Here is a 25,387-nt window from a genome sequence, read left to right as displayed (position 1 = left end):
TGGTCAAGCTCATGGGATAAAACTTTTTTAAAAATTCATTTTGCATTTGCATCCAAGAAGTTATAGAATTTGCTTCCAAAGTATTGAACCAATGCTTTGCCTTGCTTTTGAGGGTGAAAGGGAAAAGGAGTAGTCTAATCACTTCCTCCGGGACATTCATGTATCTAATGGTGGAACATATTTCAAAGAATTCATTTAGATGCTTATAAGGCTCCTCATCATTTAGACCATAGAAAAGTGGACACAATTGAATAGTTTCGGGCTTGATTTCATATTGATTTGTCTCAAAATTAGGCAACATGATACAAGAAGGTGCATGGTATGCATGGAGATCATAATAGTCACGAAGTACCATTGGAGGCATTGGAGCTTGAGCTCCGAGACGGTATTGATCGGGAGGGAGGTTTTGCATGAAATGCGGGTCTAGGTGGCCAAGATTACCCTCTAGGTTTTCCATGTGAATGCCTAGAGTGAATGATCAAGTAAAGACTACAAATCACAACAAAGCAATCAAACAAACACTTCTCCTCCACAACAAGTCAAATATCATCAACTTCCTCCATATACAATAATTCCCATACTCCCATGCTTTCAATGATATGCAATGCCACCACGTGGGCCCCCGATTTAACTAAGGAGATTGGGTAAGAAGGTCTCACAATAGTCCTTTAGCACTTCAATTCCAAATTTAAAAGCTTAGCTTAGCAACTCTTCATTTTAAGCATTTTTCCTTTGCTTTGCTTTGCTCCTTAGCTTGGAATTACTTTGCTAGCTCCTTGCTCAATGCACCTTGTTAATGAAGAACAAACTTAATAAGTAATCAAAAACAGAAAATAAAAAGAAAGTAAAGACACGATCAAAAGAGTACTAATCCTAATTGAATTTCACAATTCGACGTTGCCAATTTAAAATCCCCGGCAACGGCGCCAAAAACTGACCGGGTCCTTCTTTTACAAGGGTCGCGATACCAAGTCAAGCTTGAAAAGTTGTGTGTGTTTAGGAGGTGGCCAAGTTTTACATTTATAAAAAGCCACTACTACCTTTCTCTATATAAAATATAGATAGGGCAAATAGGGATCGTCCCAAGGGATTTGATGGTGTATCGAATTGTGAACTATGGTAATTAGGGTTAGTAGGTCGAGTGATCACACAATTGGTTGGTTGGTTGATTATACTAAATGAGCTAAACTATAATAAAGCAATGCAATAAAATAAAAAGAAAATAAGAAGAAAAGGTCTTGGGGTGTAGAGATCACCACCAAACAATACTATTCCAAACCATAATCAAGTGACTAATGAGGGAGATGAATGTGTTGCAACAATGTTGTGTGTGTAAAAGACATTCAATTGGTAAGGGTGACTCAACAAGTGCAAATTGTCTCAATCAACATGTGTGAGGCCACAATACATCTATTGGTAGAGGAATATATTGTCTAAACATCATGTGAAGATAACAAAATAACAATTCAAGTCATTGAACCTTTCATTAAGCTCATAGTCCAAGCAATCCATAAGGATGACTTAGTTAAACATACATTATCTAATCATCATGTGAGAGGTACAAAATATCTATTGGGAGAGGAATAAATTGTCTAAACACATGTGAAAGATACAACATATCATAACTAATTATTAACCCTTCATTAAGCTCAAAATTCCTTTACATCACAAAATTAGAGCATATGCTTCTTGCATTCAAAAGCATGGAACATCAAAGAACAAACATGAATTGTTTCCCCAACTAACACTACACTACTTAAAAGAGAAACACAATCCATCAAGGAATAAGTATGAACCATCTAGAGACATAACAAGAGCATTACATTAAGAACTTCATATTTTGGCAATCTCAAGATTAAAGGCATTAATACACATAGACATGCATCAATAACATTAAATCTAGAGGTGAGCATCTACTCTAGCATACATAGACATATAGATAGAGAAAATGATCAATTAGAAGCATCAATCCATAGAACTCAATGAATAATCAAGATCTTCATAAGTTCAAGAATCAAAATATGCATTACAACACACATCCCTCAAAATTACACAAGATTGGGTAAAGAAAGCATGTTTGGGGCTAACTCTAGCCCCAAGAAGATGTCTAGCCACTCATGGTAGTGATGATCCAACCCTCAAGGGCTAACTCCATGGCTGCTCCTTGTAGATGAAGATCTCCTCCAATGGTTGCTCTAGCTTCCTCCCTTCTTCCTCTCCAAGAATAGCCTCCAAGATGATTTTCAATGTGTGACAAGAGACTCTAGGCTCCACACCAAAAAGTGTATCATATTCCTTATATAGGTAGGTCAAATACACCCTATGATGAGCTGTGGTCGTGCAAGGCATATTCTCCAATGATTGGGTGAAGGATGGAATAAATGAGCTGGACTTTAACTTTTTCTCGTTGGAGGAAGTTCGATCAATCGAACCTTAACTTGGATCGATCGAAGATGGGTTCGATCGATCGAACTGCATCTTGGATCGATCGAAGTGGTCTGACTCCTCCGGATAAGAACAAGGCTGAGATATTTCGAAGATATTTATGGGGAAAAGGACAAAAGTGGTTGGTAGGCGTACAGCTGTGGATAAGATCAATCATTTGAATAGGACAAAATAGGGTTCGATCGATCGAAGGTGATGTTGGATCGATCGAACTTGGAATTTCAGCAAAGGCCAAGGTTGGATCTATCGAGAAGTATTGTGACCGATCATAGATGTTCGATCAATTGAACTCTAAGTTGGATCGATCGAACTTTTCAGCTGCACAACTTTGATTCCTTTTTGCTCCTTGCTTTCTCCACTTTGCTCCCTCCTTTGGTTTATCTCAGGATTGCTTCCATTAAGCTCTTATTTGGCTGAGTTAGCTCAATTTTGGGATTAGTGCCTGAAAATATAAATAACACGTAATAAGTCTAAAACGGCAAAGTAAGATAGATAAAGGTACTAGAATGCTTAAGCTTAACGGGTTTAAATGCGCACTTTTTAGTGCTCATCACCCTCATACACACAATATCATATACAATATCAGCAAATCAACATTAGCATTTCAATTCAATAGAGATGCTTGACAACTTATTTCACAACTTATTTGTGACGGCCCAAGTTTTGTAAACCCGGTGCGTCAGTGATGACCAAAAGATGACCCGATAATGGATCCGAAATGCGGAAGTGAAAGGTGAAACAACGGTCTCTAGAGATACAATGCGTCTCTAAGACACCAATGTGACCCTCAATGAGGTCACGGAACCCAAAGGAAACAAATGCAGAAGTGTCGTTTCAAAAACAGACAAAAAGAACCTAGGAGCAAAATGGTCATTTTGCAAAAAGTGGATTCAGGTGCTATTGAGCACACCGCTGGAAAGACAATGACAAATTAGTCAAGTTCAAAAAAAAATTTACTCAATTTGGAGTCCGAACGGGGGAGAAAGGTCAAAAACAAAAATAATATCGTGGCGGCCCAACGAGGACAACCCACCACTGCTGCAACTGAAAGTAAAAACGGGCATCTAAATGGACTTTTTTGGAAAAACTCAAAGAAGAAACCACCCCTAAAATCAAGTTTCCTACCTCAATAATGAACATAAACAAAAAAATTGCATTGTAAAATGCCCAGAATGCCCCCAAGAAAATCAAGTCAAGAGGAAAAAAACTAATCCGAGCTACTGCCCAAGTTTTGGAAATAGGGTTTCGGGAGGTTTTTAAATTGCCTAAGTTAAAAATGCAATCTTAAAATACACCCACAAGACCTCCAGAAGTTTCGGATCGGTCGTGACGATTTTCAAAAAAAAGTCGATGAATAGTACCAACTACATTTATACTAAAAATTTGCAAAACCTGGCAGAAAGGATTTTCTGGAAAAATATGGATTTTTGAGAGCCAATATGATGTTTTCTCGAAAATCACAAAAATAAACCCCCCTCAAAATCAATTTTTCTACGTGACTCGCGAGGAAAAATAAAAAAAATGTATTGTGAAATACCCGAAATACCCCTAGAACAGAATAAGGTAAACTCCCTAAAAATGCTACTTCGAGTTTTTGTTTCATCAAAGAAGATATTGTTTGCCAAAGTGAGCATGCAAGTGTTATAATATGATAAAATAGATGTGCTACAATGGCCTATGGCCTCATTACAATACATTTACAACATTTGACATGTCAAACCTCCAAGTTAGAAAAATTACATTTCATAAACAAATCATGAACATGCTAACACTTGCATGTGAACAAGAATGCTTCTAAAGAAGCTCAACTCAGCAAATCACCCAAGCAATTGCAATCTCCAATCTTGTATCCTATACCTGAAATATGCCCCAGTATCGTAGGGGTGAGTAACATAAAGCTACTCGTAGGAAATAAGCATGCATCGACCTACATTTTACAAGTGTACATGATTTAATCATTGTAGTTCATTCCACCTAACGTCTATGTCAAATGTGAGACTCAGGGAGCATCCTAACTACCTAAGATCATTTCTAGCATAAAACACATCCTTTATGCAATTTCAACAACACAAGAGCGTGCTACACATAGCAACAAGATATAACATGCTTACACAAAGCAACTAGTTAGAAACATGCTTACACAAAGCAACTAGATATAGATTCTCAAAGTTATCAACTTGAAATCTAAATGCTAAATCAACTAAATATAGCAATTTCGTATGGATGTACTTAACAACATCAAATCGTCAATAGCCAAAACCACAGTCACAATATAACATGATTGATAATTTGGAATTGAATGCGAAAACAAATAGTGGAAGACTTGGACATCACGTCACGGACTAAACCAAGAACAAATTGGTTATTTCGAGCATTAACCTGCTGGAAAGACCACCCTAGTGCGCACAATCTCAATTGGGGAGAATTCATACCTCCCGCACTAAAGCCGAACTTCAGCCATATCACAGTAATAATGTCCCAAGACTCCAAAATAATCAAATAAGTTCACAACTTATACGTAATTTATATAATGCACTAAGTCACCTTCCATGCACAAGTAGATTGTATCCACACAACACATGCTCTAAATCTACAACTACTATAGGATGACAATGTCGAATCTTCAGAGCGGGATTCATTACGCGCTATAATAACATCACATGTCGAATCTTCAGAGCGCGATTCGTTACGCGTTATAACAATATAATCTAATATTGAAACATAACTCATAAATCCATTATAAGTCAAAAGTTATACTTTAAACATACTATCAATGTCAAATACATGAGTTAATCAATAATACAATAGAAATGGAATTTAATCAATAAACTAATTAAATTCCCTAGGTTTCAAATCTTAATCAAATGGCCTCCAATTAATATATGATAAACAATATAGCATGGTCATTACATACACCACATCAAAACTCGATTAGGCCATAAGAACAATAAAGTGGAATTTAATTAAATCATGATAATCAAATCCTTAACTTCTAAAACAACATCAAATGGTTCCAAATTAACATATGCTAGAACATAAATCATAGTTATCACAAATATCAAGTTAAACACTTAATTAGGCCAATGGAACCCTTAATTAGATTTTAATTAATTATTTTAATTAAAATCTCTAGATTTTCATACTTGTCCAAATGCTCTCAAATTAAAGTATGTTAAACAACATGCCAAGACATAATTTAAAAGCATATCACAAGTCAATTTTATGTTAGGTACGGCCATGGGATTTAATCTTTCACAAAAGATAAATCTTAAATAAAATATGCAATTCTTATTCAATTAATCCCAATTTAATAGATGTTAACAAACATATTAAAACATGATTTTCTAGTATACCACAATTCCATTCTAAGTTATACACATTCTTGTGAATTAAATTTCATACAAAGAAATAATTAATACTAATTTTCTAGAATTGATACAAGGCATACAATTAAGTTGTATAATCATGCTAAACACTCAATACAACACACACAAAAGCCTAGAACATCCCCTACCTCAATTTGAGATGAAAATCTCAAAAGCCATCAAAATGGAATGGCTCCGAATCCGACGAAACTACTAGGTTTTGTTGGGGACAACGCCGTGAACATAACTCCCATGAAAGCCCCATCAAAATCATAACTTGACCTCAAAACCAAACTCAAAAAATGATCAAAACTGAATTCTAATAAGGAGGAAAGGTAGAGCACGGCGAGGGGAACAACAAACGTTAAGGCCGAAGACTTTCCATCAAGGAAAAGTGAACCAAAAGAGGAGAGGGAAGATGGCAGCACCCCTTGGGCTGCCATGGGAGCTCCAGGTCGTGCATGAAGAAGGGAGAAGATGAAAAATGAAATATCTCAACCCCCTTTTATAGAAATCTCAAAAAGTGCCCCGAACGGGCCCCGCCGGGTCCGAAAAAGTAAAATTTGAGCAAACGCGCTCAAATGGCAAAACTTTGTGAACGAAAAAGATTCAAAATGATAAAATATGAACAACGGAAGAAATAGCGTCAAAAACTGAGTCCTGAGCAGAAAGTTATGCCTAAAACAAGTTTGGCACAAACTAGGGCCAGAAACCCTGAAACTGGAAAACATCGACCAGGAGAAAATTCCAAGAGTACACAACTCAATGAAATGTGAAAATGAATCTCGTACGAGAATCCAGGCTCAAAACAAGACATTTTGCGATAACTTTCATTAATTACACAATGGCCCCTCCAAAAAGTGAAAACTGCACTTATGGCCCTGAATGAAAATATCTTCCAAAAATATTTTCTTAAAAACCCCTGAAATAAAATATCTTTAAAAGATATTTAAGAAAAACACCCCAAGAAAAGAAAATAATTTCAAAGAACTTTGCATCCATACCCCTATGGACACTAGGAGCAACCAGAGTACTTTTTTGCAAAAGTAAAGATACGTATTTCGTGGAAACCACTCAAGATGGAGATACATGAAGTCAAAAACCAACTCCGAACACAAGAAGCGTGGTTACGCCAACAAAGTGTCAAACGGGAAAAGACAAAATAGGGAAAAGGACGAAATAGGGAAAATGACGAAAAGTGATTAGTGTCGAAAAATGAAAAATGCGGAAACGACTCGGTCCTCAAAGGAAGTTGTCAATCCACAAAAAAGAGTCTCGGAAATCACTCCAGAGCACTCGAGACGACACTAAGCAAAGAGGAACTGAACTCAGAAAGGAAAGACAACGGAAAAGAAAAAATATATATATATATATCCGTGAAAATCCGAGTCATTACATTATTTGACAACTTATTTCATAACTTATCATTTCAAAGATAAACATGTTGCATCAAATATTTACTAAACTTTCAGACAACTGAAAATTATTTCTAAAGGTTTGATTGAACGTTGGAGAAGAGGAAGCTACAGTGACGAAGTTATTAGCATTTCAATTCAATATATATACTTGACAACTTATTTCACAACTTATCATTTCGAAGATAAACATGTTGCATCAAATATTTACTAAACTTTCAGACAACTAAAAATTGTATTTGTTCAACAGAGAACTATAATTAATACAAATGTTATTCTTAACATATTATTGACTGATGCGCTACTGCTTGGCTGCGCATCATCATTCTCTTCATCCGCCCGAACATTATAATCCTCATCACGAGTACGACTACGAGTACGAGTAGGACTAGATGATTTTTTTTGGGGGGGGAGGTGTACAACCCACAGAAGAAGATTGATTTCGCATCCTTTGCATCATACATTGAAGGGTAGGAGAAGGAGGCGGATCAACGACATTGTCCGTTTTTTTTTTTCCGTATAGGTAATTTTTTTCATAAAGGACCTTTCTTGCGAGCTATCGACTTCTTGCGACCCATATCTAAATCAATCTTTATAGCGCAGCAAAGCACACTCTATTATGCATAAATAACCTTTCCACTAATTGTCAGTCAACAAATTTTAAGAAAATTCCCCCAAATTTTAAATATATGCAAGTATAAATACACAGTATAATATATACATACACTAACATATACACTAACAATGTCAATAGACATGAGAAGATGCCCGCTTTCAAATCCAAATCACTGTTACAACCAACAACAACAGAAGGTTGTGGTGAAAAGAATCTAAATTCGTTCTCATTCACTCTTTTATTAATATATATATATATATATATATATATATATATATATATATATCTAATTTACTCAACAGGTTATTTTTTACTTCATTGTTTATTTGTTTCCTTACTTGTCCCACTTGTGTAACTGACAATGATGAAATGTGAGAGCATTACTTTGTGTGAAATCATGGGAAGGTCTTCGGCTTATTTTCAAAAACATTACAACCATGTTCAGTTATTTATAATGAAAAATCATTGCTCTTAATACAAACTTACATTTCATGCAATGGAAAATTTATTCTAACATATTAAATTGGAAGTGTAAAAGCTCTATTTCTTATTATACAGAATATCCCAAATATATTGTAGTATTTATCACGATTAAAACACTGCATTACAGGAATACAGTGGGAATTTTATTCTAACATCTTAAATTAGAAGTTTAAAACATAACATATAATATAGAATATAACAACTTTTTCACAATTTATGAATATAATTTTCACAATTTCTGATTCAATTTTTCACAATTTAATAACACTTCAAGAATAACCAAACAAAACTAATGAAACACAATGTCATACGATTCACAAATTCACTTACAAAACTAGTGCACTGTAGCTTCGTCTTCCTCAGCTTTAAATCAACCACATGACACTGCACCTTCTTCTTCCCCGCCGTTCAATCAAACCTTTCCAAACAAATTGTAATTTTGGAAAGAAGAAAATTAACGAAAGCTGGGACAATGTAAGAAAGATCAATTTATTTCTTTCTATATTTTGGGAAAGAAGAATAAAGAAGATTCAGAACAGGCGCTATACCTTCGTCACTGTAGCTTCCTCTGTAGCTTCCTATTCTCCGACGTTCAATCAAACCTTTGCAAAAAAAATTGTAACTTTGGAATGAAGGAAGACAAATCGGGAGAGAAAAATAAGAAAGAAAATTACATATTTTGAAAAGGTGATTCGTCACTGTTGGAAAGAAATTATAAATTTGGAAACAAAGAACAAAAATTGGGTGAGCAAAAGTGGCGCGAATAAATTCAAAGTCCTCGAATCGCCCCTCAATCGCTCCTCAATCGCATTTTCTAAGTCCTCCTTCCGACCTAGAAAATGAAGGATAATTTGGGATATTTTTGAATGTCAAGGATATTTCAGTAAATTCCCCTAAATTTTAAATATATGCAAGTATAAATACACAGTATAATATATACATACACTAACATATACAGTAACATATACACTACATACACTATAGTAATGACTGAGGTAACTTTTTGTGGGCTAAATTTTTTTAATTGACGTGGCCCAATCTGGGCCACACATCCGAACCAGCGGGAACAGGAACAGGAGAGGATTTACTCCCATAACACCTACACCTGATCCATGGCAAGAGGCAAGAACATATGAGAAGGATATTGGATTTCAATTTTTTGTACATTCATTCGTCTTGGTGTTTTGTATACAGGAATGGAATTGAAGTATGGATGAAATGAGCAGTCTTATTCTATTGTTTGGCTGTAAATATAAAATAAGTATGAATGAAATGATAATAAATCATTCTAGTATTTAGTTAGATCAATTTAAAAATTAGAATATAATGGAATGAATTTCAAATTGAATTTTCTGAAATACCCTCTAACGGATAAATAAACTAAATTAACAAAATAACTTTATTTTATATATTTTTTTTAAAGAAATGGCGATGACGATGGTAGAGGTGGAAAGCAGTAGTGCTGTAAGTGGTGGTGTTGAAAAGCGGTGGTGTAGGCGATGGTGGAAGGCAATGGTGTTGGTGGAAGGCAGTGGCGGAAGCAGTAGTGTGGTGGTCATGGTGGATGGAGATAGTGGTGCAGGTGGTGGTAGTGGAAACCAGTGGAAGGTAGTGGTGTAGGTGGTGGTGGTGGAAGCCAGTGGAAGGTGGTGGTTGTGGTGAAAGTTGGTGGCGGTTGTGGCAGTAAAAAGTGGCAATGGTGGAAGGTGGAGGTAAAAGTTGGTGGCGATGACGGTGGTAGTGAAAGGCAATGGAGGTGACGGTGGTGGTGGTGGAAGGTAGTGGCGATGGTGAAAGTTGGTGGCGGTGGTGTTGGTAATGCTGGTGGAAGGCGGTGGTGGTGGTGGAAGGTAGTGGTGGTAGTGGTGGTGGTTGTGGAAGGTAGTGGAGGTGACAGTGGTGGTGGTAGTGGAAGGTAATGAAGGTGGCGGTGGTAGAAGGCAATAAAGGTGGCGGTGGCAGTGATGGTGGTGGTGGAAGGCAGTGGCGATGATGAAAGTTAGTTGTGGTGGTGAAAGTCGATAACAGTGATGATGGTAGAAGGCAGTGGTGATGGTAGGGATGGTGGCAATGGTAAGGGCAGTGGCAGTGGCAGTAGCAGTGGCGGAAATCGATGGTAATGGTGATGGAGGTGCGATAATGGTAGAGATGGCAAAGGAAGGCAATGGAGGCGGTGGTGGTATGGTCATGGTGGAAGGCAGTAGCAGTGGTGGAAAGTGGCTGTGGTATAGGTGGTGGTGGTGGAGACGACGGTGAAGGTAATGGTAATAGAGGTTGTGGTGGTTGAAGGTGGTAGTGGTGGAGGTGGCGGTGGTCGAAAGTGATGGAGGCAGTGACGATGTGGCGGTTGAAGGCGGCAACAATGGTGGTGATGGCGATGGCACTGACGGTGGTGGAAGACAATGGATATGCTGGTGGTGAAAGGTAAAGGTGGTTGTGGTGGAAGGTGAATGCGGTGGTAATGGAAGGCAGTGATTTAGTGGTGGTGGTGATTTTTGGACTTGGAACATGAGAGTTTTATAGAAAGTTGATTTTTAAAAAAAAAATTTATTTAGGAATGTTATGGACATTCCAAAGGTTTAGTTTTAAAATGGATTTTCATTTCAATGGAATGGTCATTCCCACTTTAAATTGCATACCAAACAAAAGATTAGTTGGACTGATTAGATTCGGCATTCCATTCTAGCACACTAAATGCATTATTGTTAAATAATCGAAACGTCTAACAAATGAGAAAAATTACTCATTCACCCCTCCAGCCCACCCCCAAATATATATATATATATATATATATATATATATATATATATATATATATACATACTAGTAAAAGGCATGTGCGATGCATGTGATGAATGTTTTGTAACTTATAAAATTTATATTTTCATATATTTTTTAATTGTTTATAGTTTTATAAATAAATAAATAAATAAAATAGGCAAAACAATTTCAGGCCTAGAATGCCTTAGAGAGTAATAATTGTCACCTCAAAAGAAACAAAATAAGGTTTTCCATTGATGGATGAATGAAAACTATAAATATTTAAAAAATACATGAAAATAAAAATTTTATAATTTACAAAACATTCATAAATAAATACTATATAAAAAATATATATTATAAAATCCAAAAGGGTACCAACAATTTTTAGATTGTAATAATTATCACCTCAAAAGAAACAAAATATATTAGAAAATCCAAAAGATACTTAAAATGTACGACAAACTTTTTGAAACTATAATTTTATGAATTCCTAACTATAACTCTTTGAAGATAAAAGTATTCCTAAATTATTTATTTCTCAATCTTTATCTTTTTTGTATATCTCATTTCTTCATTAAAAAAATAATTGTCAAGTGTCAATTCTTTTAATTCTTCCAACGCAAAATAAGTTTTCACGACTTGTTGAGTATTGTCTATCTTTACCAAAAAAAGAAAAGATTTTCCTTTACAGCTTGTCACTTTGTTACTGAATTCATCCATGTCCTGCAAAAAGAACAAATATAATTTAGAACTATTGAGAATTTAGAGCTATTGAGAAATTCAAGTAAGTATTTTTTTTTATAAATAAATTAAAATTTTATGAATAAGGGTGAAAATTTACCTCAATTTGTAATTGTAGTAAATCATCTAATGAACAATTTATTAATGTTTGGGAACACTGTTAGTGTTACAAGTGTTGCAATAAGTTCCATACTTCGCACTTTAATTATCATCATGAATCTGCACACGAGTACAGACAAAGAATTATGTATTTTTAATATTATTAAATCATTGAAATAAATACAATAATAAGATTTTAAGATATAATAATACTTTTGAAAGCATTTTGGGTCTGTAGTGTTGCATCGAGGACAGTAAACTCTATTTTTTTTAATTTTAATTTTCTTGTTGCATTTCTCATACACGTTGTATATACCACAATTTTTAGATGCTAGGATCACGAAAGTAGCAAGTTACTCTAGTTGGCCCGATCCAAAAAAAAATTAGTACTACACTTGATCTTAGTCAAAAGGCCGAGAAATGTGTAATTAATATTTCTTTAGGTCTATAGTTTTATAAGAGGCTTCCATGTAATTCTTTATAACTCAAAACCGATGTGGGACAAGAAAAATGAATTTTATTAGGTAATTTGTAATTTGAATTAAACTCTTTAAATAAACTTTTATGAATTTTATTAGGTAATTTATAATTTGTAATTTGAATTAAACTCTTTATATAATTTTTAGGTAATTTTTTTTTTATAAAAACTCTTTCTTTATATATTAAAAAAAAAAAAAAAAAAAAAAAAAACAGTACTATACTTGATCTTAGCCAAAGGCCTAGAAATGTTAGGCAAAAGGCCGATAAATGTGTGATTAATATTTCTTTAAGTCTAGTTTTAAAAGAGGCTTCCATGTAATCATTTATAACTCAAAACCGATGTGAGACTAATTTTTATATTTTATTTGAATTTTATTAAGTAATAATTTTTAAAGTTTCTATAATTTGAAATACATATAGAGATTTTTTATATTTTGTTTTGAATTTTATTAGGTAATTTGTAATTTGATTTAAACTCTTTAAATAAAGTTTTAGGTAATTTTATAGAAACTCTTTTTTTTTTTTAGCGTTTCTATAATTTGAAATATATTTTGTGTTAGAGTTTCAATAAATATTTTATTTAAATTTTATTAGGTAATAATTTTTAAAGTTTCTATAATTTGAAATATATTTCGCGTTAGAGTTTTAATAAATATTTTATTTGAATTTTATTATTAGGTAATAAAGGTCGAGAAAAGTGTGATTAATATTTCATTAGGTCTATAGTTTTATAAGAGGCTTTTGTGTAATCCTTTATAACTCAAAACTGATGTGCGACAAGAAAAATGAATTTTATTAGGTAATTTGTAATTTGAATTAAACTCTTTAAATAAATTTTTATGAATTTTATTAGGTAATTTGTAATTTGAATTAAACTCTTTAAATAATTTTTAGGTAATTTTTTTTTATATAAAAACTCTATTTTTTATATTAAAAATATTTAATGCTACACTTGATCTTAGCCAAAAGACCGAGAAAGGTTAAATTTAGTGTTACACTTGATCTTAGCCAAAAGGTCTATAGTTTTATAAGAGACTTCCATTTAATCCTTTATATCTCAAAACTGATGTGGGACAAGAAAAATGAAATTCATTAGGTACACTTTGATTTGGCGGGTGCACCAAAACTTGGTAGTAGTGCAACACCAAGGAAATGCTAAGATCACCAAAGTAGCAAGCTACTCTAGTTGACCCAACTCAAAAAAATTTAGTACTACACTTGATCTTTAGCCAAAAGGTCGAGAAATGTATGATTAATATTTCTTTAGGTATATAGTTTTAAAAAAGACTTTCATGTAATCCTTTATAATTCAAAACCGATGTGGGACAAAAAAAATAAATTTTACTAGGTAATTTGTAATTTGAATTAAACTCTTTAAATAAATTTTTATGAATTTTATTTGGTAATTTGTAATTTGAATTTTTATTAGGTAATATGTAATTTGAATTAAACTCTTTAAATAATTTTTTTTATAAAAACTCTATTTTTTATACTAAAAAAATTTAGTACTACACTTGATCTTAACCAAAAGGCCGAGAAATGTGTATTTAATATTTCTTTAGGTCTATAGTTTTATAAGTGGCTTCTTTATAATCCTTTATACCTCAAAACCGATGTGGAACAAAAAAAAAAAAAAAAAAAAAAAAAATTATTAGGAAATTTGTAATTTGAATTAAACTCTTTAAATTAATTTTTATGAATTTTGTTAAGTAATTTATAATTTGAATTAAACTCTTTAAATAATTTTTAGGTAATTTTTTTTTATATTAATAAATAAATAAATACTGAAACTCTTTACACATTTATTATCATTTAATATAGATATATATATATATATATATATGTCTTCTTTAGTGTATATAGTGATACGCTCATTTTTGTTATACTGCACCTGAGAATATTATATGCTGTCAATTTTTTTAACCTCATAATGGGTATCAGATGACATTCTTTGATATAACTAAATGAACAGGTACCACACTAGGTGACAATTATAAGTAGAAAGGTGGTCATATAATGATTAACTATATATATATATATATATATATACACATATATTAAGTCGGGCAAATTAAAATTTGATTTAAGCCAACCACAGTTTGTCCGTGGATGAGAGATACCACCGTGAGCTACCTCATCAAACAAATTATGCCACCCACATTCCTCATCCATTGAGCAAGAAGGCCCAATTTGAACTCACCTCTTCCAATAGATAAACAAAAACCGTCACTGTTACTGCAGCACTTACACAACAAAGTTCCTTTGAAACTCAAATTTAAAATATATATATATATATATATATATATATATATATATTTAAAAACAAAAATTTTTAATGATGCCTACAGATCAAAGAAATGAAGAATGTATTGATTTGGGTACAACCATTTAATCATTTATATTCTTGATCCCTTATCCACTTTGTGGCTACCCATTTCTCCCCTTTAATTACTGGAGAGCTCCCATGTAGCGACGTCTGCAGTAGAGCATACAACCATGGCAACAATCAGAAGCTAATAAATAGTGGTGAATATATAGCAAAAAACCATGTTTATCATAAATCTCCCGGACATTCCCGATGTCCAGAACCATTTCCAGAGTAACACTGGTGATATGCTATCATTGTCAAACATTACGCTTATCATTGTCATTCATAATTATATACAGATGCACAAAACAGCAAAATGCACCAAGAGATGTTATACCCACTAATAGCAGTTTTCACCTCACTTTATTGCACCCTCTCCATGCAAAGGTAAGGCTACCATACATTTGACCCTCCCCAGACCCGCACAATGGCGGGAGCCTTGTGCACTGGGCTAGTCATTATATATTTCATGGCTTTCTCCACTCATAGAGATTGGAACAAGGGTCATGATCATTCACTTTGGATTTTTATACAAACCTACCGGTATAATTAAAAATATTACCAACTAGTTATCAACAAATTAATTATTTATTCAAAATGTTGCGAACTAGTTATCAACCAATTTGCAATTTTTTATTTGTTACTTTTACGATTAGATTGTGTGCAGTGATGGCAACTGCAGAAGTATTCAGATAAAGAGCATGACACTACCTTTTTTACTGTCAGTTTAAATGGTTGTGATGAATATGATAGAGAGAAGAAACACTCACCGGATCAATTGTACCATTTGGAGACACTGAATAGAAAAGAAGCCCATCCCCTCTGCGTGGCTTCACTTTCAAACCAATAAACTTGCGAAAATCATAGTTTGCATTCATGTTTAATCCATTCTGCAAAAACAAGCATATGGTGACCGCCTTTTATTTGCACACATATTCTTGCCCGCATAGATAGACACATACTCATGAAAAATGAAAAAGAAAAAGAAAAGTTGGGAAATAAGGGTCCGGTCCTACCTCATAAGGGAACATTGTTTCTCCACCTTCTTCAACATCAGATAAATATAACAAGAAAGAAGCAATCTGCATCAAAGTAAATTCGAGTTTGATGTTATAAATCTGCAGCAATCATTGGCTCATTAGTGATATGTTTAAATCATGGAAAAGAACTATGATGACAACTTCTACAATTCTATCAATAAGTTTTTACCCCATTAGATGACGGTTCAAATTAGTGATCCCAAAGGAAAGTTAACACAAACAAAAAATGCAACTATATCATAGAATTTAGTCACTTAGCAAAATTAGAATATACTTCTTCTCTTGTCCTCAAGACGAACTATAAAGAAGGAACTAAACATCATATTGCATAATACTTGCTGAAAAATAAAATCAACTTACTAACAATAATTATCTTATCTGACTGGTTACCTAGAAAATATAAAAAGGAACTTAGAATATATACATATATATATATATATATATATATATAAAGGAGATAAAAAAAACAAGTACTTCATTTATTGCTATGTGGGTGAAAGAAAAAAGTTTAGAAATCCTTGAACTAAGGAGAGATAACCAAGGTCAAGGATCTATATATATGATGATGCATTACACCATTGCAACGATAATTATCAAATGTCACAGTAAATTGAGGTTGGTTGAAATGATTACTGTTACTGTCACCAGAGTAGACAGTAAATCTTAAGAATGAAATACTCCTGCACAATTATATTAAAAACGACTATTTTCATTATAAATTTCCAAGCAAAGCATCAGGAAACAGATTGTTAGAATTATCATATGGTTCCAGGCTTCCTAAAAATCTTTGACGATCAGTGTGGATTATGTAACTTGCAAGCTTCTCCATCCAATCTTCAATATCAAAAAGACAAAAGTATTCAGTGACATGCAAGCAAATGTTAATTTCTAAAGAGCATATCAAATGATTCAAACTTACTATATTATTGCTTCAAAAGGAGTGAAATACCTACACCAAACACTATGTAGCATGAAATAGAAATAATAGATAACATGAATATATATAAATATATACACACACACACACATATATACTTTTATCAAACAAACAAAAATATGAATATTTAGCAATATCCATGTGTCCTTCTGTTCCAGAATTTGATACGTCTAGCGCTTGGATACAATACCAGAAAACTCCGGAAAGATTAACTGTGATGGTTTTCACTAGAGTGGGTGAATAACATGATGAACAGAATCTGGTTTAGGGCAGACGGATGGGTGGACTGTGGTGGGGTTTTGGTGGCAGTAATCAGGGTTTTGGTGGAGGTGAACAGTGGGTAAATACTAGGATGGTTGCGATGGATGGCAGCGGCAGTGGTGGCTCAGGTTTGCTTGGGTTTTAGGGTTTGGATTGCAGACGGCAGCGGCAGCTTGGGTTTTGTCTGGGTTGATTGTTGATGAACAGTACGGGTTTGATTGCTGTTATGAACAGTAGAGAAATCTATGGATCTTTGCTCTGATACCAATTGATGCAACAGTGGGTAGGGGCGATTCGAAATCAGAATTCAAGTAGAATAAGAAAGAGATTGAGAGAGAAAGGGAAGAAGAATAGAGGGAAGAGGAATCAGAAGAGAAGAAGAATTCAGAGGGAGAAGAACTCATGATAATTTCAAAATTCAATATCAATAATAATCATCAAAAGCTAACTTTCACAATGTCTGAGCCAACATATAAATAGATAATCAAAGAAAAACCCTAATCAACCTATTACCATAAATAAAACCCTAAAATTCAATAATAATTATAATAGCAGAATCCCTAATTCTATCTTTCCATCCCATGTCTCCAATAATAGGTGTGGGCCATATGGACTTCAAGCTCTCGGGCCAAGCCCGGTTCTTCATCACTAATCCATCATGTGATGATCGAAGAAATAAAAACTCAAATTTGATAGCAAAGGAGAGTTTCTATTCCTAAATAGATAGAAACCCCTTTCCTACCATATGCCATTAAATTTAAAACAACAATATTTCAAACATTACACTACTTATATAACTTATATGTATTCAAATGCATAGTACATGTCTACAAACTTTTGGACACATTTTTGCATTTCCTAGGATTTGGAATTAAGGGATGCCCAAGACTTGGACACACACCCGCACCCCATGTTCATACCCAAATCCATGTAACATAGTAGTTTTTATATGACAAATTTCCACATGCAGTAAGCAAACGATTTATTTTTATAGGAAAATTTCTACAATCAGTAAACACACAATCACTCAAAAAGTATCTATAATTTTAATTAACATTACCCTTTGGCTTTTTTGTTTGTGAGCAGCGCTGAACGTATCATAATGAGGATAAAACTTCTGCCCAACCTCGTAGCGCAAGACATTGAATGCCTGAAACATGATGACATCCTCAAAATTCAAATTACTCAGAAAAATTTTGAACCCCCCTTTACTAATTCAATTGAAAAGACGGTAATATAACTGCATATTTAGCGGAAAAAAAAAAAAAAAAGCTGTGGAAATATTTAAGTTACACCCTCTCCAACAGCTTAAGCCTTTGGAGTAGATGGCAATTAACATGGTATCAAAGCCAAAGGTCTCGAGTTCAAACCTCACCGTCTCCCTAATCAAAATTGAAAAATACATGTTGGACCAAAAAGAAGGCCACATGTGAGGGGGCGAGTTGAAGGATATAAATATTTAAGTTACACCCTTTCTGACAGCTTAAGCTTTTGGAGTAGATGGTAGTTAACAGAATGCAATAAAATGTGTAAGAAAATATGAATATTTAACATATATCCTCTCTAACAATGTAAACTATTAAAGGTATTAGTTGATAACAAGGTATTAAAGGCTTGCCCTCAGGGCAGTTGGGTTCACTATGAAGGACTACAAGGCTTGCCTTTAAATTTGATATCTGTTCTTGAGAACAATAGTTATAAATTCGTAAATAAGATACATGGTGGAATATCAGGATAGGCATATCAACCTTTCAAGTATCTCTTCTTCTCCTTTCATTTTTGTTTGCACAAGTTTACATGCATTTTTGTTTACCGCCAAATTGCTTCAACACGTGCAAGATGAGGATGAGGTCAAAGCAAGGTGTCAGAGCTTGAAATATATAAAATTTGGAATATTTCTTAACAGCTTAAGCTTTTGGACAACTGGTTGTCTAACATGGCATCAGAGGAGGACAACTGGTTGTCTAACATGGCATTAGAGCAAGGTCGACAACTTGAATCTCATCACCATGATGGATATGATTGATGCACATGCTTCGCCTACTCATGTTAGTTCTGATCACATGTCGGGTGGCATTTTACACAATATAAGCAATTAAGCTACAACCTTTGTAACTACTTAAACTTTGGGAAGAGTTGGTGCTCAACAAGAAGCATTCTTGACACCATAAACTGAGATATGCTCCATAGTTCCAACAGAAACTGTGACTCAAATGCTTACTGCAAATATAAACTCCATAGTACAAAAATCGACAGGAACAGACATTTAAATGCATTTCCTTTACTCAGTTTCATGAGAATAACTTTGCTACGTATGGAAAAGAGATTGTTGAAGGATTTAAATATTAAAGTTACACACTCTCTAACAGGTTAAGCTTTTGGAGTAGATGGTGTTTAACATGGTATTAGAGCCAAAGGTCTCGAGTTCAAATCTCACCGTCACCCTCATTAAAAAATTGATAAACATGTGTTGGACCAAAAGAAGGTCACACGTGAGGGGGCGTGTTAAAGGATTTAAATATTAAACTTACACCCTCTCTAACAGTTTAAGCTTTTGGAGTAGATGGTTTAACAGAGATCACAATTTTCCAGAAACTTAATCTTGACCTAAATATCATGTGATAAACAATCACCATCGACAAAACAAATGCATTCCTCTTCAAATGGACCACTGAAGTAGACGAATAACTTGAGGCCTGTGAACATATTTCTATGAGAAACACCTTCAATAGAACAATTTTACATAAGAAACTTATGTAATTCTATACTTGTCTCATAAAATTTCTTGGTTCTCATTTTCTCCGTATAAAAACAGCATACTAAATTATAATTTAAATATAAGAGCCGTTTACATAGTTGTTTTTTACATGCAATTGAATGATTAACAAAACATAGGTCGCTTGAGGGGTTTGCCCGGAAATGCTCTTTCCTTGTCATCTTGGTCAAGGCCCATTGAGATGTACCAAATCCCTAGCCATGCTATCATGAGCACTACTTTGAACTTGTAGAAGTGTCCAACCCTCATGCAACATATATAATTATTTATTTTTTGCATACTACCAAAGCTCATAGTTAATGTCATACATCAAGTCAGGATCATTGCAAGAAAATTGGAATTTGTTATATTGAGTTATGGAGGAAAATCCAATTTTTAGGTGTTGTTTGATAAATCTATTAAGGGGTGAAAACTGAAACTGGTAGTTCCTACATTAAGTAGGTCTCGGAATGCATAATTAGCTGCCGTTTAAATTGTAAATTGTACTTAAAGATAATCCAAATTCTAAGAGATCAACCAATCACCGAGTAATAAACACATTCAGTGGAAGATGCTATTAGTTTTAAATCTTAACATACAAATATACTTTTAAAATATTCAGTTCTGAAAATCAGCACCTCTAATTAGTAATTCAACATTGAAGTTTCTCATTGCCAAATTTTAATTTTTATCAACACCACCTAAGTCATGCCGGTAGGTTTATTTTCTTTCTTACTCTGCGTTTACAAGGACCACGAGTCATGCCGGTATGTTTTTACTTTCTTACTCGGGGTTTACAAGGACCACGTTGTGTGAAGGTCGCTCTGGTTGTGCATCTATGGTCAAGTATGTGGCACTTTGACTAAACAGCATATGAAATTGCATGCAATTTATGTTTGACAGCAAAGATGGGCTTATAAAAGCATCCCGACATTTTTTTTTTATGATGAACTCACAAAGAAGAATAAATATTGTAACCTAAATCTAAATCAGGGAGAAAAAGAAGTGGGACGGCGGAAAAATAATTTTTAACTGTATAATGAAAAGTACCTCTCCATGGCTTCTGGGAATCATTGTGGCCCTTGCAATTTTCTCCTCAATGACATTTAAAATCCCTTTTTTGTCTTGAGATGCCCGTATAGACATGCCAAAGCTGATTGAAAAGAGAGGTAAGAGCTAAAAGTATTGTATATCTATCTTAAATATTTTTTTTTTTTTTTTTTTTTGATAAGTGCATATCTATCTTAAATAAGTTACTTGGAGAAAATAGATTGAGTAAACACATTTAGTGTGAGAATATTTTTCCATCACACATGTACTCTAAAGAATGCAACATTTCAACAAAAAGAGAGGGACTAAAAAGAAAAAAAAGAAAAAAGAAAGAAGTACTTTGTGTATGCACCTGTGTGTATTTATTTACTGTGTATGAGATCATATAAAAACATTATGTACCTTGTCCTGATTCCCTTGATACTTTCTGCTGTTTGTCCCTCACAAAATGCCAAGCGCGATGGTGTAAGGTGGTTCTTTGCCATTTTAATTATGCTTTGGCATTGTTCTGCAGTTGCAAAATCAGGAAAGTACAGTGTACGTGGTTTCCAGCTTAAAACCTACATAAAGGGGGGACAAAAAGTTTGAAGATGGAGAAGTATGTGCGTGCGTTTGTGTATGCGTGTGTATATATATATATACCCCCTCCAACCAGCGATGGAGCCAGGAATTTTTATCCGGGGGCACATTGAACAGAATAGTTGCCCTTCAAACAGAATGTCACAATTCACAGAAAATTGCAGTAAATAAAAATTCAAAGGCATAAAATACAGACATTAAGTTCATAAAATTGCAGTATTAAATTTGAATAGGAAATAAAGGGAAAAAATAAAAAAATCAGAAAGTTATGAAAGCTGTGATAGCTTTTTGGGCAATGAAAGCGGCAGGGCAGAAGAAACATTATATCTTTTTTAGGCTTAAGGAAAGGGCATGAGAGAAAGAAAAATCTTGTTTCCGGGCATATCGATAAGAATAAGAGTAGGCGGTACGTCAGGCAATTCATTCCGGTAGCGGATGCTGGTGGATCAGAGTCAGCACTCTCTTTTTGGAAGCGAACTCGTAATTTATACCATCCAAAAGGCGCTCCAGCCCAAATGAATAAATAGAAATAATCGTTCTTTCCTTGCTTTTATGATAAGCAAGTGTATTAGTGCAGAACACTCTTTATTAAAGGCGAGATACTGGCAAGCATGAGTAGAATAAGAAAAGAAAAATTCAATGATTTTCTTTTCTTTTTTTTTTTGGGGGGGGGTGGTTGATCAAGGTTTGATTGAAGAAGAAAGAAAGAACTTGGGAAATTTTTAGAAAAGGGAGATTTTTAGGCATTCTCAAAAATTTCACATGGCAAGTTAGAAAAACGAACGGGGACTGTTTTTAGTTTAACACATAATGGGATAAAAGAGTACCATATAGACAACCATTTGGCGCTGGAATACATCTGAAGGGGTCAGATAATATATAACCACAATTAGATCATTGTACATGTAAGTTGTAACCAATCAGAGAAATGGCATTCTCTCTACAATCCCATTTATTAGTTATTTCATAACTTTGCCAAATTTAAAACAAGTTGATGCTTGATTAATGGACTCAAATCAGTATAAGTATTTATATCATGAAAATGATCTTTAATGTTTTAAAGCTACATTCCAATTTCAAAAAGTGTGAGAGCATAGAGAGCGAGGAGGGAAGTCAAAATACAGAATTAACTGTTCTAAATGAATGACTGAAAATTGCATTGAAACGCAAAGGAAAACAAAATGGTATTAAATCTGTGGGTATAACTTAAATATTATGTTTTGTGGGAGGGAAGAAAGGGGAGAAGAAGTGAGGAGAGGAAGACTGGAGTATGCTTCCATTGTTTGTTTGGTAGAGGGGGGAGAGGAGAGGGAGGAATGAAAGGATATGAGTCATCCTTCTGACGCCACCAATTTGCTTATTTCCAAAACTTAACGGGGAGGAAAAAATAATCAGGATATTTATTGGATAATATCCTGATTATTCTCCTATGACTTCATCATAAAGTGTAATCATCATACATTATGATGAAGTCATAGGAGATCGTTTAACAGACAAGGCAATTGCGTAAGGGGCTAGTCAAATTTCAAATATCGAACACGTTGAACTGCATAATTGTTGCATGGGCTTGTTGGAGTGCAAAATGTAAACAATTAATCGATCTTTCTAAGCAATGAACACTTCAGTGATAATGGATATGTAACAAGAAAAAGGGAGATGGGGGTGGGAAAGATGCATTTTCAGAACCAACCACGAAGTTGCAAATAGGTCACATTTAATTACATAATACTACACAATCAAAAGAAGCCGAAAGCTTTAACACATAATCAAGAAACCCACAAAACAATTTCATAGTTCAATTCACTGAACTCGAGCTGTAATTTCTGTCCAATGATGGGAAAGAAACAGGAAAACTCTAAATCTACTTCAAGAATAGTTTTAACACTATGCTCTTCTCACTGAGATAGATCATGGTCTGTTAAAAAACTACACTTTTTCAATTTACATTAGAACTATATCCAATAATTATTTTTTCGTGTAATTTTTTATGATAAAAAGTGAAACACGTACAGGGCTAAACTGCAACACTAAACAGGGGACTTCTAGCACGAGCACTGTTGTATCTAATAATTCTACACTTGCCACACTCTTTAAGACATAAAAAAATAATAATAATAATAAAAAGGCACTCCCAAACCACTTGAACTCAGCATACAACAATCGAGTACTTACAAATCATTCACTCCTACAAAACCACAAGCCCACAACAATATATATATAACTAAAGAGATCAAAATCAAACACCTGAAATGGGATCGATGTAATCGAATCTTCTCCGGTCTCACCGTGAGGCAACGGATTGAAACGTCTCTCCTCATTGACCGATTTCTGTAACCTTGGCATCGGCGGCAAATTATAGTCATGCTGTACATGATCAATCAATTCAATAACCAAACAATGAGATAAAAATTTACATATATATATATACACACACAACTATAGAGAGAGAGAGAGAGAGAAAGAGTACGTGTGACTTGAGAGAGAAGCATGGAACCGAAGAGGCCGGCGAGGAAGAAGAAGGAGATGGCAGGTAACCCTAGCTTGGTGCCGAACCTCCACCAAAGCTCCTCCTCCTCCTACCTTGCCTTTGCTCTTCATTTCTTTGATGATTGAATTAATTGAAACCAAAATAAAAAAAAAAATTACTCTCAAATATTCATCAATCAAATGAAAGGCTTTGCTTTTAAGCTCTTCTTGTTTGTTTGGGTTTGTTGTGTGCCGGTATGTGTTTAAGTAAATTCATGAAAAACATATGTTTGGCCACACCGGATCGGTTACTTTCTCCAATCTAAAATTTAAGGCACCGATTCGATATTATCAAACAAACATAAGTAAATTCATGAAAATATATAAATTTTCGTAACACCCTGTTCACTGTGTTAAAACTAGTCCTGCATCTACTTCAAGAATAGTTCAACAGGGTGCTCTTCTCGCTAAGATAGATCATGGTCTGTTAAAAAAACTAGTTCAAATTACATAAGAACCTTATCCAATAATTTTAGTTTCAGGTAATTTTTAATGATATAAAAAGGGAAAGAGGTACAGGGCTAAACTGCAAAACTAAACAGCTGATTTCTAGCCCGAGCATTGCTGTATCCAATAATTCTACATATGCCACTCTTAAAACATAAAATAGGACTCACAACCGCTTGAACTCAGCATACAACAATCCAGTACTTACATATCATTCATTCCTACCAAACAAAACATATTACATATGTGTGTGCGCGCGCGCGGTGCTGTATCTAATAAGTCTACACACAAGCCACTTGAACTCAGCATATAACAATCTACTTACAAATCATTCATTCCTACCAAACCACAAGTCTACAACAAAACATATCATATATATATATATATATATATATATATATATATATATCAAAATCAAACAGCTGAAAGGGGATCGATGTAATCGAATCATCACCGGTCTCACCTGATGCACCTGTTCACCGTGAGGCAACGGATCGAAATGTCTCTCCTCACTCACCGATTTCTGTAACCTTGGCCTCGGCCGCCGCAAATTAAAGGGAAACTGTACATCATCAATCAATCTAGTAACCAAACAATAGAGTCCCAAAAATAGAAAATAATAAAAATTAAAAAAAAAAATTATGACTTACCTGGTTAATCCAAAAGATGCAAATTAAATCTTAATTTAACTCTCAAATTGTTTCGCTAATATCTTAATATGAAAGGTTTTAACTTTTATCTTTCACAATTTAATATATAATACTTAAATAAATAAAATTCGAATTCACATGATTTGTGGTTTGATAGATGAACTTAAAATTTTTTTTTTCCATCCCTTTCTTATTTACCTTCGGGACAAAAAGAGTAACAGGAGGGAAGGAGATTTGGATCACACTGACATTTAATTCTAATAACCCCTCAAATTTTTTTATTTTTATTATTTTATATTATAATGACACATGTTTCATTAATTTTATGTCACATTAAGTTAAAATATGAGTATCAATCAATAGCATG

At 34.0% G+C, this 25,387-nt stretch overlaps 2 pseudogenes; both read right to left on the bottom strand.

Moving 5' to 3' along the window:
- Positions 1-13,517: 13,517 nt before the first annotated feature.
- Positions 13,518-13,657, bottom strand: LOC132267706 (U2 spliceosomal RNA; annotated as a pseudogene).
- An 807-nt stretch (positions 13,658-14,464) lies between these two features.
- Positions 14,465-25,040, bottom strand: LOC132266969 (probable prolyl 4-hydroxylase 9; annotated as a pseudogene).
- Between the last annotated feature and the right edge of the window lie 347 nt (positions 25,041-25,387).

This window comes from Cornus florida, unplaced genomic scaffold, assembly GCF_030987335.1.
Source record: "Cornus florida cultivar Cherokee Brave unplaced genomic scaffold, ASM3098733v1 CherokeeBrave_3.0.0_Hap2_Chr07, whole genome shotgun sequence".
In the NCBI taxonomy this organism is placed as follows: domain Eukaryota; kingdom Viridiplantae; phylum Streptophyta; class Magnoliopsida; order Cornales; family Cornaceae; genus Cornus; species Cornus florida.
The sequence above is the reverse complement of the archived record's forward strand: the minus strand, read 5'-3'. Positions and strand labels throughout refer to the sequence as shown.